This window comes from Scyliorhinus canicula, chromosome 9, assembly GCF_902713615.1.
Source record: "Scyliorhinus canicula chromosome 9, sScyCan1.1, whole genome shotgun sequence".
NCBI classification, from domain to species: Eukaryota; Metazoa; Chordata; class Chondrichthyes; order Carcharhiniformes; family Scyliorhinidae; genus Scyliorhinus; species Scyliorhinus canicula.
Window position 1 is genome coordinate 78,817,838 of NC_052154.1, and position 19,694 is coordinate 78,837,531.

At 47.5% G+C, this 19,694-nt stretch overlaps 1 protein-coding gene across 4 annotated transcripts in view; it reads left to right on the forward strand.

Moving 5' to 3' along the window:
- kifc3 (kinesin family member C3) overlaps window positions 1-19,694 on the forward strand; it is a 72,565-nt gene that overhangs the window by 17,246 nt on the left and 35,625 nt on the right. The gene's annotated exons all lie outside the window — the stretch shown is intronic.

Genomic DNA, 19,694 nt, shown 5'->3' on the forward strand with positions numbered 1-19,694 from the left:
TTCAGCTCTTCCACCGAGGCCTCCTCCGCCTCCTGCAGCTCCTGGTATATTTCCGATATCTTGCCATCCCGTACCCACATGCCCGAGACCACCCTGTCCTGTATCCTCCGGGGAGGCAGCAGCGGGAATTCCCCCACCTGCTTTTTCACGAACGCCCAAACCTGCATGTACCTAAAGGTATTCCCCGGGGATAACCCAAATTTCCCCTCCAGCGCCCCCAGACTAGCAAAAGTCCCATCAATGAACAAGCCCCCCCATCCTTCTGATAACCACCCTGTGCCAACTTAGGAACCCCCCTGTCTATTCTACCCGGAACAAACCTGTGATTGTTCTGTATCGGGGCCCAGACTGAAGCCCCTGCCTCCCCCCAGTGCCGTTTCCACTGCCCCCAGATCCTCGATGTCGCCACCACCACCGGGCTCGTGGTATACCGCGTTGGCGGAAACGGCAATGGTGCAGTTATCAGTGCCCCCAAGCTAGTATCTTTACAAGGCGCCGCCAGTCCCCCCCCCCCCCCCCCCCCCCCCCCCCCCCCGGACTGCGCTCCAAGAACAGTCTCTTAACACGCGGGGTCCTGTTTGCCCACGCAAATCCCATAATAATTTACCCACTTGAAAAAGAACTTGGGGGTGAGGATGGGAAGGCACTGGAAGACAAACAAGAACCTGGGGAGGACCATCATCTTTACGGACTGCACCCTGCCCGCCAGGGAAAGCGACAGCATGTCTCACCTCTTAAAGTCCTCCTCCATCTGATCCACCAGCTGCGCTCAATTGAGCTTGTGCAGGACACCCCCGCTCTTAGCCCCCTGAATGCCCAAGAAGCGAAAGCTCTCCTCCACAATCTTGAGTGGTAGCTCTCCCAGTCTCTCTTCCTGGCCCCTCGCATGTATCACAAAAAGTCTCCAAAATCCCTAAGAATCTGCATGACCTCCCCCATCCCCTCCACCGGATCCGCATTGTACAGGAGCAGGTCATCTGCATACAGTGAAACATGATGCTCCTCCCCCCTCCCAAACCAGCCCCCTCCAGTTTCTGGACTCCCTCAATTCCATGGCCAGCGGCTCGATCGCCAGTGCAAACAGCAGGGGGGACATGGGGCACCCCTGCCTTGTCCCTCAATTTAACCTGAAGTACCCTGACCGCAGCCGGTTCATCGACACACTCGCTAACGAGGCCTGATACAATAATTTGACCCACCCTATAAATTCCTCTCCAAACCCAAATCCGCCTAACATTTTCCACAGGTACTCCCACTCCACCCGATCGAAGGCTTTCTCTGCGTCCATTGCTGCTACCACTTCTGCATCCCCCCCCCCCCCCCCCCCCCCCCCCCCCCCGAGGGCATCATGATCACATTCAGGAGCCTCCGCACATTTATATTCGACTGCCTGCCCGTCACAAACCCCGTCTGATCCTCTTTGATCACTCCCGGGACACAGTCCTCAATCCTAGTGGCCAAAATCTTGGCCAACAGTTTGGCATCCACATTAAGGAGTGAAATCGGCCTGTGGGAGCCACTTTGCAACGGGTCCTTCTCTCGCTTGAGGATAAGCGAGATCAGAGCCTGCGACATCGTCGGGGGAAGGGTTCCCTTTTCCTTAGCCTCATTGAAAGTTCTCAGCAACAGCGGACCCAGCAGCTCCGGGAATTTCCCATAAAACTCTACGGGATACCCACCCGGACCCGGGACTTTGCCCGCCTGCATACCCTCTAACCCCTTAACCAGTTCCTCCATCTCAATCAGGGCCCGCAATCCCTCTACTCGTCCCTCCTCCACCTGTGGAAACCTAAGTTGGTCCAGGAACCGCCTCATCCCCCGCCACCCCGGGGTTCTGACTCGTACAATTTGCCATAAAAGTCCTTGAAGACCTCGTTAATCCTTGCCGAGCTCAGCACCGTGTTACCCCCCCCCCCCCCCCCCCCCCCCCCCCCCCCCCATTTCTAATTTCCCCAATTTCCCTGGACGCCTCTGTCTTCCGCAGCTGATGCGCCAGCATCCAACTTGCCTTCTCCCCATACTCGTGCACTGCTCTCTGTACCTTCCTCAACTGGGCCTCAGCCTTCCCCGTGGTAAGCAAGACAAACTCTGCCTGCAGGCTCCGACGCTCCTTCAACAACCTCTACTCGGGGATTCCGCATACCTCCTGTCCACCCTAGGTATCTCCCCCACCAATCTCTCCCTCTCCATCCTATCCCTCTTCTCTCTGGGGGCCCTGACTGAAATTAGCTCCCCCCTGACAACTGCCTCCCAGACCACTCACCGAAACCTCCCCATTATCATTGGTCTCCACATAGCTTTGGATGCACCTCTGAACCCGCCCACAGACCTCCTCGTCCGCCAGTAGTCCCACGTCCATTCTCCACAGAGGGTGTTGGCCTTTCTCTCTACCCCCATCTCCAGCTCCACCCAGTGCGGGGCATGGTCCGAGATCGCAATGGCCAAATACTCCACCCCCTCCACTCTCTGGATTAGCTCCCTACTTACCACGAAAAAAATCAATCCGCGAGTACGCCTTGTGTACATGGGAGAAGAAGGAAAACTCCCTTGGCCTGGCAAATCTCCACGGATCCACTCTTCCCATCTGGTCCATGAACCCCCTCAGGACCTTGGCTGCTGCCGGCCTCTTACCCGGTCTCGACCTAGACCGATCCAGTGCCGGGTCCAGGACCGTGTTAAAGTCTCCCCCCACCCATTACCAAACTGCATGACTCCAGATCCGGAATCCTACTCCACATCCGCATCATGAACCCTGCATCGTCCCAGTTCGGAGCATACACATTCACCAGCACCACCCGGGCCCCCTGCAGCCTGCCACTCGCCATACCACATCGACCCCCTTTATCTGCCACAATACCCACCGCCTCAAACGCCACCCGCTTGCTCACCAAAATTGCGACCCCCCCCCCCCGTTCTTCGCATCCAGCCCTGAGTGGAAAATATGCCCCACCCATCCTTTCCTCCGCCTGGTTCGATGGTTTGATCCGCAATCTTTAGGTGCGTTTCTTGTAGCATGGCTACATCTGCCTTCAGCCCCTTTAAGTGCGAGAACACACGGGCCCTCTTGACCAGCCCATTCAGGCCCCTCGCGTTCCACATCATCAGCCTGATCTGGGGGGGCTACCCCCACCCCCTGCCGACTAGCCATCTCCTTTTTTAGGCCAGCCACGTGCCCGCGCCTCCCGCACCTTCCAGCCCCCCAGGCGGAGGCTCCCCGTCCCGACTCTCCCCTTTATCATCGATTCCCCCTCAGTCAACACAGCAGCATCCCAGCCCCCACCCCCTTAACCCCCCCCCAGTCAAGCATCCGTTTAACCCTACTACCCCCCCATTGCACTCCCATAAGTCAACTGATACATGCTGACCCCGTCCGCTCCCGCCTCCACCTCCAATCCCCCTGTGGTTTCCCCTTACAAATTGCACCCCCCCCCCCCCCCCCAAAACACCGCGTGTGAACAGAGAAAGTAAAACAAAACAAAGTACCGTACACTCAAACCCTCAGCTTCAGGTGCCACCCCCACCATTTCGCGGGTAAACCGCGCTCCCTGTCTGGGCTGACCCCATCCCCTGTGACGCAGCTCTTCCCAACTGTGACCTCGCCCAAAACCTCAAGTGCCCAGGGCAAAGGAGCCACAAGAAAACATGGGGAAAACCCCAACATAACAACAACCCCCACGACATACTGGAGTCCATTAACTCAAGTCCAGCTTCTCATTCTTGATGAAAGTCCACGCCTCGTCCGGCTTGTCGAGATAGTGGTGCTGGTCCTGATATGTAACCCACAGCCTCGCCGGTTGTAACAGTCCGAACTTCACCCCCTTTCCGTGGAGGACCGCCTTAGCCCAGTTGAATCCCGCACGCTTCTTGGCCAGACACACTCCCTGTCGGTGAAGCGGTGGAACCTCACCACCATAGCTCTTGGCGGCTTGTTTGCCCTCGGCCTCCTGGCCAGGACTCTGTGCGCCCCATCCAGCTCCAGGGGCCGCGGGAAAGCCCCCGCACCCATCAGCGTACCCAGCATCGTGGTCACATACACCCCAGCATCCAACCCCTCCACGCCTTCAGGGAGACACAGAATCCGCAGGTTCTGCCTCCTTGACCTATTCTCCAGGTCCTCCAGCTTCTCCTGCCATTTTTTGTACAGCCCTCATGCGCCTCCACTCTAACCGCTAGGCCCAGAATCTCGTCATCATTATCAGAGGCCTTCTGCTGCACCTCCTTGATCGTCGTCAAAGTACCGCTGGAGCTCCTTAAAAGGGCCCAAAAGTCCATTATCGGCGGGAGCTGCTGACCGTGCAGCCTATCCGGCTGTAACCGGAAGTCATCTCAAATGCAATATTTAATGGTCACTGAGTTGGTGATCTTGTTGATGTTGCATATCGAGGGGGTGGTTAATAGGAGGTGCCTCGTTTCAAGATTTATACTGGAGAAGTTGATGCCCGTAGTAAGAGTTGGACTGGGGTATAACCTGTCATTCCTATCCCCCCCTCACCCCAGAGTAGCAGTCTGGATGATTGAATAGTTTGGGCTGATGGTAAGAGGCCATCAAATTATCTGTGATGTGGAGATGCCGGCGTTGGACTGGGGTGAGCACAGTAAGAAGTCTTACAACACCAGGTTAAAGTCCAACAGGTTTGATTCAAACACGAGCTTTCGGAGCGCAGCTCCTTCCTCGGGTGAATGGCGAGGTGAATACAGGATTTTAACCTGGTGTTGTAAGACTTCTTACTATCAAATTATCTGTGTGATTGGATAATGGGTTGAATAACAATCAGCAAGGATTTGTTAAAGACAAATCGTGTTTAACCAACTTGATTGAGTTCTTTGTTGAAGTCATGCAGAGGATTAATGTGCGTGGTGCTGTTGATGATTGAGACTATGGACTTTCAAAAAAGGTTTGATGAAGTACCACATAATAGTTTTGTTAGCAAAATTAAAACCCATTGGATTCCAGGGGCATTGGCAGTGTGAATATAACATTGGAGACAGAAAGCAGAGTAGTGATGAACCCTGTTGTAAACAATGGTAAGTAGGTAACAGGCTTCAGGAGGGCATGGGTGAAATGGACACTTAGTTGAATGCAGACAAGTGTGAAATGGTACATTTTGGTAAATAATTGAGGGCAGTGTAAAGGGTATGGGATAATTTTAAAGGAGGTGCAGAAACCCGAGGGTACAGGTACATAAATTGTTGGCAATACCAGTTGAGTAGGATGTTTTTTAAAAAAAAACATACAAGCCCTTTGGCTTTATTCATAGAAGGATTGTGTTTAAAAACAAACTAGAAAACTTTTATAAAGCATTGATTGGACCACGACTGGAGTATAGTTTACAATTTGGGGCACAGGCTTTGGAGGGGGCACAGGAGAGGTTTATTGGAATGGTATTAGCCTTGATTGGATTGGATCTGTTTATTGTCACGTGTACCACGGTACAGTGAAAAGTATTTTTCTGCAAGCAGCTCAACAGATCATTAAGAACATGAAAATAAAAGAAAAGAAAATATATAATAGGGCAACACAAGGTACACAATATAACTACATAAGCACCGGCATCAGGTCAAGCATACAGGGGTGTAGTGCTAATGAGGTCAGTCCATAAGGGGGTCGTTTAGGAATCTGATAACAGCGGGGAAGAAACTGTTTTTGAGTCTGTTTGTGCGTGTTCTCAGACTTTTGTATCTCCTGCCCGATGGAAGAAGTTGGAAGAGTGAAGTAAGCAGGGTGGGAGGGATCGTTGATTATGCTGCCCGCTTTCCCCAGGCAGCGAGAGGTGTAGGTGGAGTCAGTGGATGGGAGGCAGGTTCGGGTGATGGACTGGGCTGTGTTCACAGCTTTCCTGAAGTTTCTTATAGTCTTGGGCCGAGCAGTTGCCATTCCAGGCTGTGATGCAGCCCGATAGGATGCTTTCTATGGTGCATCTGTAAAAGTTGGTAAGAGTTAATGTGAACATGCTGAATTTCCTTAGTTTCCTGAGGAAGTATAGGCGCTGTTGTGCTTTCTTGGTGGTAGCGTCGACGTGGGTGGACCAGGGCAGATTTTTGGAATGGTGTACCCCAAGGAATTTGAAACTGTTAACCATCTCCACCTCGGCCCCGTTGATGCTGACAGGGGTGTGTACAGTACTTTGCTTCCTGAAGTCAATGACAAGCTCTTTAGTTTTGCTGGCATTTAGGGATAGATTGTTGTCGCTGCACCGCTCCACTAGGTTCTCAATCTCCCTCCTGTATTCTGACCCGTCGTTATTCGAGATCCGGCCCACTATGGTCGTATCGTCAGCAAACGTGTTGGAACCAAATTTTGCCATGCAGTTGTGTGTGTACAGGGAGTATAGTAAGAAGTCTTACAACACCAGGTTAAAGTCCAACAGGTTTGATTCAAACACGAGCTTTCGGAGCGCAGCTCCTTCCTCGGGTGAATGGCGAGGTATGTTCCAGAAACATTTATATAGACAAAGTCAGAGATGCTGGACAATGCTTGGAATGCAGGCATTTGCAGGTAATCAAATCATTGCAGATCCAGGGAGAGGGATAATCACAGGTTAAAGAGGTGTAAATTGTCTCAACCCCGAACAGTTGGTAGGGTTTTGCAAGTCCAGGCCTGATGGTGGAGGGTGGATGTAATGCGACATGAATCCAAGATCCCTGTTGAGGCCGCACTCATGCATGCGGAACTTAGCTATAAGTTTTTGCTCGGCAATTCTGCGTTGTCGCGTGTCCTGAAGACCGCCTTGGAGAACGCTTACCCGGAGATCAGAGGCTGAATGCCCTTGACTATACAGGGAGTATAGTAGTGGGCTAAGTATGCAGCCTTGCGGCGCCCAGGTATTGAGGACTATTGTGGAGGAGGTGTTGTTGTTTATTCTTACTGATTGTGGTCTATGGGTCAGAAAGTCAAGGATCCAGTTGCAGAGTGAGGAGCCAAGTCCTAGGTTTTGGAGCTTTGATATGAGCTTGGCTGGGATTATGGTGTTGAAGGCGGAGCTGTAGTCAATAAATAGGAGTCTGATGTAGGAGTCCTTGTTGTTGAGATGCTGTAGGGATGAGTGTAGGGACAGGGAGATGGTGTCTGCTGTGGACCGGTTGCGGAAGTATGCAAATTGCAGTGGACCTCGGCATTCTGGGAGTATGGAGGTGATGCGCTTCATGACTAACCTCTCGAAGCACTTCATTACAACTGAAGTCAGGGCCACCGGATGGTAGTCATTGAGGCACATTGCCTGGTTCTTCTTTGGTATCGGTATGATGGTGGTCTTCTTGAAGCAGGTAGGGACCTTGGAGCAGAGTAGGGACAGGTCCATGAACATCTGCCAACTGGTCTGCGCAGGCTCTTGAGTGCACAACGAGGGATCCCGTCTGGACCCATCGCCTTCCGAGGGTTCACTTTCAGGAAAGCCGATCTGACTTCGGAAGCTGTGATGGTGGGTATGGGGGTGTTGTGGGCTGCTGGGGCACTCGACAGCGGATCATTGGATTCCTGCTCGAACCGAGTGTAGAATGCATTGAGTTCATCGGGAAGGGGTGCGCTTCTGCTGGAGATACTGCTCGGCTTTGCTTTGTTGCCCGTTATGTTGTTTAGGCCTTGCTACAACCGCCGAGAGTCTGTAATGCTAGTCTCTGACTCCAGCTTGGTCTGATATTTTCTCTTGGCATCTCGGATGGCTTCGCGGAGGTCGTACCTGGGTTTCTTGTGTCGGTCAGGGTCGCCTGACTTGAACGCCTCAGACCTGTCCTTCAGTAGGGAGTCAATCTTGTGATTGAGCCATGGTTTCCTGTTGGGGATGTACGTACAGCTTTCTTTGGTATGGAGTCGTCCGCACATTTGCTGATAAAGTCTGTGACTGGGGTGGAATACTCATTTAAGTTGGTTGCTGAGTTCTTAAATATGGACCATATATGGACTTAAATAGGGACTTTAGTTATGTAGAGAAACAGAGATAGCTCTCTTTGGGGAAGGTTAAAGATGAGATTTAATAAAGGTGTTTAAAATCGTGATTAATTGTGGTAGAATAAGGAGAAGCGGTTAGAGAAAGGTCAGTAACTAGAGGATAAAGATTTGAAAAAGAAGCCTGAGGGAATGTTCATAAAGTTTTACTTCATGCAGCAATTTGTTGTGATCAGGAATGCAAAAATTGAATAGCCTTGAACTAAGTGCCACAACAGGCATGATCACTAAGTGGACTCATTCTGCATCAATGTAATGCAGGGGAGGGTCCGGGCCTATTTGATTTCTTGGGCTATTGACTCAAATAGGGAGATTGGAAGGGGCATTGGATTACCTGGCACAACTCTCGCTGCAGGCGAGTTTGTTAATCACCCGATCTGTTTGAGTTTGGGAAAACAAAACTTGCTTAATTTGAGGTGGTGAGAATGTTTCCAGTCCTTGTGCTGTGCCAGGCAGTTTTCCAGAGACACAGAGTGTGGGATTGAAGTGGGTTGGCAGGTATTAGGCTCCCCATGGCCTTTTGTGATTCTGGAAGGGTACATGTGTATGGCTAATCTTAGCGTTATAATAATCTATTATTCTCCTTCCTTCCTGTATGTTTTTCGTTGAGCTCTGAGGTCAGAAATGTGAATATTTCCTTTGCAGTGATCAACCCGACCTGGACATAGAAACATAGAAAATAGAAGCAGGAGGAGGCCATTCGGCCCCTTTGAGCCTGTTCCGCCATTCATTCTGATCATGCCTGATCATCACATTCAATATCCTGATCCTGCCTCTCCACCCTCCCCCACCCCCAATATCCCTTCATCCCTTTAGCCCCAAGAGCATGTTCTACTCCCTCCCTGTCAGGAGAGTTGGGGTGTGGGATTAGGGCAGGGGGGTCTGCTGGTGGTAGGGTATGGGGTTAGGGTAAGGGGGCTGCTGGTGGTGAGCTGTGGGGTTAGGGCAGGGGGCTGCTGGTGGTGGGGTTAGAGCAGGGGATGCTGCTGGTGGTGGGGTGCAGGATTAGGGAAGTCAACAGAAAGCCTGGATTGAATTGAAGACATCTAGCGATTGGTGAATAGTTGTTTTGAAATTGTGGAAGGAAGATGCCCATTTTTAACCACAGTTCATTTAGTGTCCAGTGTCGAACCTATTTATGCTGGACTGAAGAACTTGGGTCTGCAAATCGTACAAGGAGCCTGTTGGGTTTTACTGGGTTCAGTTTGACTGGATCCTGGAAAGATGAGAGATAGTTCCAGTTGTGATATATTTCCAGAAAAACCTGACATATTAGGGGACCTAAACTTGCGCAGTTAAAGGTAACTGATTTAATTATTATCCCACGACTCTCCTGGTCGCTCAGCCCAAGTGCTTTGGAGATATCGTACGGTGCCATTGTCTGAGGGGCAGAGCTTCAGTCGAACTGAGTCCTGGGCCTCGAGAGTTATGGAAACCTGTGACTGAATGAAGGTTGCCAAGGTGATCCACTCCACATTGTGAAGGTGAGCAGATGAGCCCATGAATTGTGCTTCCTCGTAAATATACTGGGACTAAATATCCTGGGTGGGGGGGGGGGGGGGGGAAGAAGAGAGAGGAGAGAGAGATGTTGGGGAGCTGCTGGTAGATGTGCTGTCCATCAGGAACAGGAGATGCAGATGGCACATGCTGGCTGGGGTTGGTACTGTATGGCAGCCACAGAGTTCTGTGTTTAGTCAAGTGGTTTTAGTGAAAATGAACTTAATATGGCAGGAGGGTGGGAACCAGAGCAGTAGGTCAGCAGGTCAAGTAACTGAGGGACAGCTAAGGCCGGTAGGACTAAGAGGAAGAGCAGGCAGGGAGAAGTTGCTGAATGTAGCAGGACTGGCGGTCTGAAGTGCATTTGTTTCAACACGAGAAGTGTAACTGGTGAGGCAGATGAACTTGGAGCTCAGATTAGTACTTGGCAGCAGAGTGGTCAGCACAGTTGCTTCACAGCTCCAGGGTCCCAGATTCAATTCCCGGCTTGGGTCACTGTCTGTGCGGAGTCCGCACATTCTCCCCGTGTCTGCGTGGGTTTCCTCTGGGTGATCCGATTTCCGCCCACGTCCAAAGATGTGCAGGTTAGGTGGATTGACCATGCTAAATTGCCCTTGGTGTCCAAAACAGAAAGGTTAGGTGGGGTTACGGGGATAGGGTGAAGTGCTCTTTCCAAGGGCCGGTGCAGACTCGATCGACTGAATGGCCTCCTTCTGCACTGTAAATTCTATGATTCTATGACTATGGTGTTGTTGCTATTACAGAGACTTGGTTGAGGGAGGGACAGGATTGGCAGCTAAACGTTCCAGGATTTAGATGTTTCAGGTGGGATGTGGCGGTGTAAAAGGGGTGGGGGTTTGCATTACTGGTTAAGTAGAATATCACAGTTATACTGAGGGGGACATCTTGGAAGGCTCATGCAACAAAGCAGTATGGGTAGAGCTCGGGAGTAGGATAGATGCAATCGCCAATGTTGGGGGTTTACTACAGGCCTCCCAACAGCCAGCAGGAGATAGAGGAGCAGATATGTAGACAGATTTTGGAAAGGTATAAAAACAGGGTTGTTGTGATGGGTGATTTTAACTTCCTCTGTATTGACTGGGACTCACTTACTGCTAGTGGCTTGGATGGGGCAGAATTTGTAAGGAGCATTCAGAAGGGTTTTTCCAAACAATATGTAAAGAGTCCAACTCTGGAAGGGGCTGCACTGGCCCTGGTATTGGGCAATGAGCCCAGCCAGGTGATTGAAGTTTCAGAAGGGGAGTATTTTGGGAATAGTGACCATGATTCCGTATGTTTTAGGGTACTCCTAGATAAGGATAAGATTAGTCCTCGGGTGATGGTGCTAAATTGGGGGAAGGCTAATTACAACAATATTAGATAGGAACTGAAGAATTTAGATTGGGGCGGCTGTTTGAGGTAAATCGACATCTGACACGTGGGAGTCTTTCAAACGTCAGTTGATTAGAATTCATGACCAGCATGTTCCTGTGAGGATGAAGGATAAGTATGGCAAGTTTCGTGAACCTTGGATAACGAGGGATATTGTGAACCTAGTTAAAAAGGAGGCATCCGTAAGGTCTATAAGACTGAGAACAGACTAAACACTTCAGGAGTATAAAGAAACTGGGAAGGAACTTAAGCATGGAGTTAGGAAGGCTAAAAGGGGTCATGAAAAGTCGCTGGCAAACAGGATTAAGGAGAATCCCAAGGAATTTTCTCAACATAAAAGAGCAAGAGGGTGGCCAGGGAAAGAGTTGGCCCTCTCAAAGACAGAGAGGGGAAATCTATGTGTAGAGCCAGAGGAAATGGCCGAGGTATTAAATGAGTACTTCGCATCAGTATTCACCAAAGCAGATTGGTGGGTGATGAGTCTCGGAAGGGTGTGTAGATATTCTGGGTCACATCAATACCAAAAGGGTGGTGGTGTTGGACATATTAAAAACACATTAAGTTAGATACGGCGCTAGGGCCTGATGGGATCTACCACAGAATACTGCGGGAGACAAGGGAGGAAATTGCTGAGGCCTTGGCAGAAATCTTTGTATCCTCATTGGCTACATGCGAGGCCCCAGAGGACGGGAGAATAGCCAATGTTCTTTTGTTTAAGAAGGATAGCCAGGATAATCTAGGAAATTAGATCGGTGAGCCTTGCGTCAGTGGTAGGTAAATTATTGGAAAAGATTCTTAGGGACAGGATTTACTCTCACATTTGGAAACAAATGGACTTATTAGCAATAGGCAGCATGGTTTTGTGAAGGGGAAGTCGTGTCTCACTAACTTGATCGAGTTTATTGAGGAAATGACAAAGATGATTAATGAAGGAAGGGCAGTGGATGTTGTCTACATAGGCTTCAGTAAAGCCTTTGACAGGGTCCCTCATGGCAGACTGGTACAAAAGGTGAAGTTTCATGGGATCAGAGGTGAACTGGCAAGATGGATACAGAACTGGTTTGGTCAGAGAGTAGGGGTGGGAGGGTGTTTTTCTGAATGGAAGGCTGTAACTAGTGGTGTTCTTCAGGGATCAGTGCTGGGACTTTTATTGTTTGTAGTATATATGAATGATTTGGAGGAAAGTGCAGCTGGTCTGATTAGTAAGTTTCCGGACAACACAAAGATTGGTGGAGTTGCGGATAGTGTTAGAGGATACAGCAGATACAGATAGGTTGGAGACTTTTATGGAGAAATGGCAGATGAGTTTAATCCAGACAAATGTGAGGTAATGCATTTTGGAAGATCTAATAGAGGTGGGAATTATACAGGAAATGGCAGAACCCTTTAGAGTATTGACAGGCAGAGAGAGACCTAGGTGTACAAGTCCACAGATCACAAAATGACAACGCAGGTGGATATGGTAGTCAAGAAGGCATACGGTATGCTTGCCTTCATCGGCCAGGGCATTGAGTATAAAAATTGGCAAGTCATGCTGCAGCTGTACAGAACCATAGGCCACATTTGGAATATTGCATACAATTCTGGTTGCCACACTACCAGAAGGATAGGGAGGCTTTGGAGAGGGTACAGAAGAGGTTTACCAGGATGTTGCTCTAAGGAGAGGTTGGATAAATTCCAATTGTTTTCACTGGAATGATGGAGATTGAGGGGTGACCTGATAGAGGTTTACAAAATTGATTGGCATGGACAGAGTGCATAGTCAGATGCTTTTTCCCAGGGTGGAAAAGTCAATTACTAGGGGACATAGGTTTAAATTGTGATGGGGAAAGTTTAGAGGAGATGTGCGAGGCATGTTTCTTACACACAGGATGGTGAGTGCCTGGAACATGCTGCCGGGGGAGGTGGTGGAAGCAGATACGATAGCGGCGTTTAAGAGACATCTTGACAAATACATGAATAGAAAGGGAAAAGAGAGATATAGACCCAGAAGTGCAAAAAGTTTTAGTTTAGACAGGCATCATGATCGGCACAAGCTTGGAGGGCCAAAGGGCCTGTTACTGTGCTTGTACTGTTCTTTGTTCTTTATACACCCCTAACCCCCAGCCTGTTTGCCAGTGCCTGTTGTGTTTTGCTTGCTTTCCTTTTCTGGTGGATATGTGCGAGTCTCTTGTGTGCAGCCCAGTATCATGGTAACTGAGAGCAACCAGGTCACTGTTTGGTAAAGTGTGAAACAGCTCGAGGAACTGGTTGATTGTGAATTTATTGATTGTTTCCAAGCTGAGGCTCTGCAGTGTGAGAAACTGATTTCATCTAGTGTCTTTGGTGTGTGCTTTGTGCCACAACATACCAGCCGCATGTGAAGCTTTGTGTCCTTCAATCAGTGCGTTCCATCATACAGTAGCTCTGCATTAAGGTTAAAGCTGATGCAATTGCCATATTGGCCTCTTCAGCTATTAAAATAAATCCTATTTTACCACCTTAGCTGGGTAAGGTGGTAAAACCTTACCACCTGATGAAGGCCAGGTATCCTGGCACTAATTCATGCAGTTTGGAGACAACATGCACAGTATGCTTTCTACAAGACCCCGTGTTAACCATTGACTGTTGGTGTGTCAATCTCCTGCAATGCCTCTGTGTCACATGACAACTGTCTCTGACTCAACAGTTTCTTACGAACCAGTTTAGACTTGAGCACAGGGTGGGTTTGCACTCCGTCTGAAGCTGGCAATTAATGCTCGATGAGTACCATTGCTCTCCAGAAGGTTCTGAATGCTTTGATGGCACCAGGTGCCAATACAGGGCCCATGCTCCATGTGCCCTCAATGTGGGCCAGACCCCATTATTGAGCCTCAACCGGGACCTGGGATTCATGTTGCATTACATTCATCCCCAAATCTTACCAACTGTCCTGGCTTGAGATAATTCGCATCTCTTTAACCTGGGGTTACCCCTATCTCTGGATCAGTAAAGACTTAATTACCTGCAAATGCTCGCATTCTAAGCATTGTGTGACATCTTTGAATTTGTCTATACATGCATGTTTCTGGACCATACCTCTTCATTCACCTGAGGAAGGAGCAGTGCTCTGAAAGCTAGTGTTTGAAACAAACCTGTTGGACTTTAACCTGGTGTTGTAAGACTTCTTACTGTGCTCGCCTCAGTCCAACGCCGGCATCTCCACATCATTCTTGAATAGAGGAATTGCATTCATGTTTTCCAATCTGATCGGGCTTTTGCAGAAACTAAGGAATTTTGGAAAATTGAAATCGATAATAATAATCGCTTATTGTCACAAGTAGGCTTCAATGAGTTACTGTGAAAAGCCCCTAGTCACCATATTCTGCCGCCTGTCCGGGGAGGCCAGGATGGTAATGCTTCTTCAGTTTTAGCAGCCACTGTTTTTAAGACCTGAGGATGATGTTGGTCAGGACCTGGGGACTTATCAGCCATTAGTTCTAATACTTTTCTCAGTACTCTTTCCCAAGTGATTGTAATGGTAAGTTCCTCCTTCGCTTTCATCTCTTGATTTACTATCATTTTTGTGATGTTCGGATGTTATTTGTGTCTTCTGCAGTGAAGAAAAACGCAAAATATCTGTTCAATTCATCAGACATTTCCTTATTTCCCATGATTAATTTTTCAAATTCCCTCTTGAGGATCAATGCTTATTTAAAATGGAAAAGAGTAACTTCCTACAGCACACCTTTTTACCTGTTTTTATATTTCGAGCTAGCTTTTCCTCATGCTCTAATTTCTCCCTCATTTTTTTAGTCATTCTTTGCTGTTTTTTATATTTTGTCCAATCTTTTTGTCCACTAATCATAATAGGAATTCAATGCTTTGCAAATCTGACTTGTCCAATCTATATGTAGATAAAATCATCCATGATTATCACCGTACCTAAGGACCCGGGTTCAATTCCGACCTTGGCTGATGGTCTGTGTGGAGTTTCCACATTCTCCCCATGTTTGCCTGGGTTTCCTCAAGATGCTTTGGCTTCCTCCCACAGTCCAAAGTTGTGCAGGTTAGGTGGATTGGTCACGTTAAATTGAATCTTGGTGTCCAAAGATATGCAGGTTAGTTGGGGTTGAGGGGAAAAGGTGGGGAGTGGGCCCAGGTAGGGTGCTCATTTGGAGGGTCAGTGCAGACTCGATGGGCTGAATGGCCTCGTTCTGCGGGGATACTATGATTCTATGCTCCCACAAGTGATTTCTTACCATTGCTATTTCTTATCTCTACCCAAACTGATTCTACATCATAATAGTTAGAACTAAGGTCATATCTCACTATTGTAGTATGATCCTTAATTAACACCACCACCACCGTTTTTCCTAGCTTCGTGTCCTTCTGAAATGTCCAGTTCCTGTTGAATGTTCAGGTCCAAACCATGGTCACCGTGCAGACATGGCTCTGAAATGGCTATATCAGATCATACATATTTATTTCTATTGAAGCTGACAATTTATCAGTTTTGTTATAAATATCATGCACATTGATACAGAGCTTTTGGTTCTGTCTTTTTACTCTCCATGCAACCTTTATCCTTGTCTATTGTTACACTCCTAGGTTTGAGCGCTTTTCCCCTCCTGCCGCGTTCTGATTATTATAATCATTTTTGCCACCTTGCGTTCTCTTGCATCATTATTGCATCTTTCCTCACTTGATTCTCCCTCCCCCAATTTCATTAAGGCCTCCTCTACTGCCCTAGTCTGGTCAGAACACTGGTTTCAGCATGATTTGGGTGAAAGCCGTCCCAACAGTAATGCTCCCACTCTTCTCAAATTAGCCACAAAGGCTGAAGCAATAGTGGAAACACAAATGAAAGAAGGGATAGAGAGTGAATTGGTGCAGAGGAAAAAAAGAGGGGCATATAAGGAAATCATAGTGGAGGACAGAGAGAAACTAACTACCATGAAAGAGGGGGCATGTAGAGACAAATGAGAGTTTGTAGTGGTGAGAAAGAGAACAAAACTAAAGTGAAGGAGCATTAGGGATAAAAGAAAATGACAAGGTGTTGGTAAAATACATTGCCGCCTCTAAAGCTGGCCTTGCCCCTCAGCTCACAGCTTCATAGACCAGTTTACTGAGCTTGTTCATCAGGTCTCTTCCAGTTACAACCATATATTCAGGTGTTGCAGAAAAGCAGTATTTTATAACAATTTGTTGTTTTTAAGGTTTATCCGCAAGAAACCTCTATCAGCTTTTCATGCAGTTTTATGGTGTAAGTGGACGCATATTAAAAATTTAAAAACTCCCAACTGCACAATTTTAAACATGCACTGCCTGATGGTTGAATGAATTGAAACTTTCATTTTCATTCTTAATGAAGGGAACATGTTGAGTTCTAGGTACACATTCTAACATTGGCAAGAAATTTGAATGTAACTTGGCATGTCTGGGATGGATGTGTTTTGTAACACATGTGAATCTAACTTCTTCACTTTTGTTTCGACCTCTTTCTCACCACTATGAACTCTCATTTCTCTCTACATGATGCCCCTTCTTTTATGGTAGTTAGTTTCTCTGTCCTTCGCTTTGATTTCCTTATTCCTCCCATGGAGGAAGTTTTGGTTCATTGAGCAGGCTGCTGGAATGGTTTGCGGGCTGCTATCTGCATCTGACACACTGTCTGCTGCAGCTGAGACTGAAGTGCTTTGGAATTTCCTGCTAATATTTTAAATTTTTTGATTCATTGTTAAATGTGAGAACAGATTTGGAGTTTCTCCACTTGCCTGTTGCAAATGTAGTGCTGATTTGAGGCAAGATTAAGATTAGAATTGTGAGACTGTACAAGTTATGTGGCGTGTAGAAAGAAACCTTGTTTTGACTAATCCTTCTTATTGCTTCATGCTCCTATTGAATGCCTTGTCAGCTCTTTTGGGTGTGTGTTTGTGGTGTTGTGGTTTCATTGCTTGTTAGGTATTTAGTCTGAAGCATTCTCCCAATATTTTCTCGCCAGGGGAGTGCATGTGAAACTATATGTAATAGTGAGAGATTCTCCAGTCAGGATGGTGGTCGTCTCGATTTGTCATTGTGATGTTTACTTTATTGTTATCCAGTATCAATGGCGTTTCCAGGTCTTGTCACCTTAACTCCTGCAAATGTATCACTTCCAACATTTAATTTCAATAAATTCAATTGTTTGATGTGTCTGGAGGGGGAAATTCAACACCCAGGAAACTTTCAGATTTATTGCGTAATATTTCTTCTATAATTTCTTTACAAAGTGAGGGGTATGTTTTAATTTACTGTTTGCCTAGAAATCAGAAAAGGAAAGCACAAATCTCCCCAACACCCAATTTGGGTGGAGAAAGAGAAGATTAATCGTCCATTGCTTGGGGGGCACCCCCCCCCCCCCCCCCCCCCCCCCCTCAAGCAATGGACACCATCTCTACCCTTTCTTCACCCAAATGCAGTGACCTATAAAAGGAAGGAAGTATGTGTGGACATGGTCTGGGTGGGACTAGACCTGACTGTGGGATAACACACTCCGCTACCATTGTTAAATAACGTTCCCAAATGTTCACACAATACTTGGCTGAGGTACAGCAGTGCTCAAGCACAGATCTGAGGTCTTCTTTCTATGACATAGTGTCAGTTGGTTCGTGTATTCTAGTGGAGTTTGCTGTCTCTGTTCGCAGAAGTGGAAAACTTAGATACAGTTGGAAGGTTTAAATACAAAGTGTATTTTGCCAGTGAAACTCGTGTCGAAACAAAATTGAAATGTTGAGGCAGGGTGAGTGGAATTTGAGCTGTCCCATTCCAGGGTCACTGAACAAGTCATAGCTATTATTGTCAATTTTATTTGTTGGGATGGAATTCATGCTTCCTCCATTAGTTGTCCCCAGTCTGTCAACATGAACAATCGCATACATTCTGTGTAATTATACAGTGCATTTAATTTAGTGCAATTACCCAAGGTACTACACAGGACAAATTTTACGTTGAACTACGTGAACAGAAACAGTACAGTGTCTCAAATCCGGCTGACCAAAATCTGGCGGTGTCCCAAAAACAGGCATTTTTAGAATATTTCATAGAATTTACAGTGCAGAAGGAGGCCATTCGGCCCATCGAGTCTGCACCGGCTCTTTGAAAGAGCACCCTACCCAAGGTCAACACCTCCACCCTATCCCCATAACCCAGTAACCCCACCCAACACTAAGGGCAATTTTAGACACTAAGGGCAATTTAGCATGGCCAATCCACCTAACCTGCACATCTTTGTGACTGTGGGAGGAAACCAGAGCACCCGGAGGAAACCCACGCACACACTGGGAGGATATGCAGACTCCGCACAGACAGTGACCCAAGCTGGAATTGAACCTGGGACCCTGGAGCTGTGAAGCGATTGTGCTATCCACAATGCTACCGTGCTGCCCAAAACAACATGGTGCAAGAATGCACCATGCATCAATTTGAATTGGGTAAAATAAAAACCATAACTTATCTGGACAAGTTGGCTAGCTGCATTGGTGCAGTGAGGCACCTGACAAGTTGACCCCTTCACTGGTTGTGCGGCAGTCTATTCTTTCCAAGCCACCCTTGACCCCACCCGACTCTGCTTGACCTGAACCACCCATGGCCCATAATCCGGCAAGATTTGAAATCCGGCACAGTTTCCTTCCCGAAGTTGCAGGCTTTGAGACCTGTATTTGGACAAGTGGACAAAAGGTTTTAATCAAAAGTCAGCTTTACAGAACATTTAAAGAAGGTAAGAGAGGTACAGGAGGGTTGGTTTAGGGAATTCCAGAGCTGAAAGCATAATTTAAATGGGGTGGTGAGTGGGTGTTGGATGAGTGGCCTACGTTAGAAGAACAATGAGCTCATGATGAGTTGTAGGGCCAGGGGAGGTTATAGAGTTGGGAGAGATCCTGGATTGATTTGAATGTGAGGATGCAAATTATAAAGGTCACGGTAAAAGATTGTGGGCCAATGTTGGTCAGTGAGGAGCTGAGTGGGCAATGGGACTTTGTACAAATTAAGATACAGGTTGAAGATCAGAAGAGGATGATTATCTGGTTCCTAGGATACTGGCAGGGTCACTCTGAAACAAGTTGGAAGGAATGACTTTCCAACTATCTCTTGGGGTTTCCCTTCCCTTCCCTTCCTTGGGAAATTCCACAGTCAGTGGTGTGGGATGCCAGTTCTGAACCTGCATTCCATCATTCAATGCAAAGGTGGGCCCTTGTGCTGATCGGAACCAAAATCAATAAACAGTTTTAAGTCAGGTGAACACCATGATATACTTTGGAGTTTTCTGAACCCAGGCCCATAACAAGGGTTCTGGGGATAAGGCAGGATTGTGGAGTGGAGGAATAATACATCAGATCAGTTGTGACCTCATTGAATGGCGGTGGAGTGGACTCAATGGGCCGAGTGGCCTACTTCTGGTCCCAAGTCTTGTGGCTTTATGGAAACATTACTGAGCCCTGATGCCTGCACATTAGACTGTTGAAAGAAGTCAGAGAAGATAAAAGAGACACAGCACATTTTAAAAAAATTCTCCTGAAATGTGGAAATTGTGTAGTGACTGGAGAGCAACCCAAGTTACCTCCCTTTCATGGATATATTGGGTAGTGAGAGACCAGTACATCAAATGTCAACTATGGGCAAAATGGTTAGCCTCCACAGTTTGAGATAAACTTGAGCATTGGCAATGTTTGGGTTAATGAAAGGCCACCATTATGAGTTTGTTAAAGGCAAGTTGTATTTGGCAAATCTTTGAGTATTGTTTGATGAGGGAAATGATTTAGACAGATGAAGTGAATAAATTAGACATCTCGTATGTGGATTTTAAAATGTTCGCCGGGGTGTCTCACCTAGGGTTGTTCAAAACAAAAAGAATCCAAGGCAATCT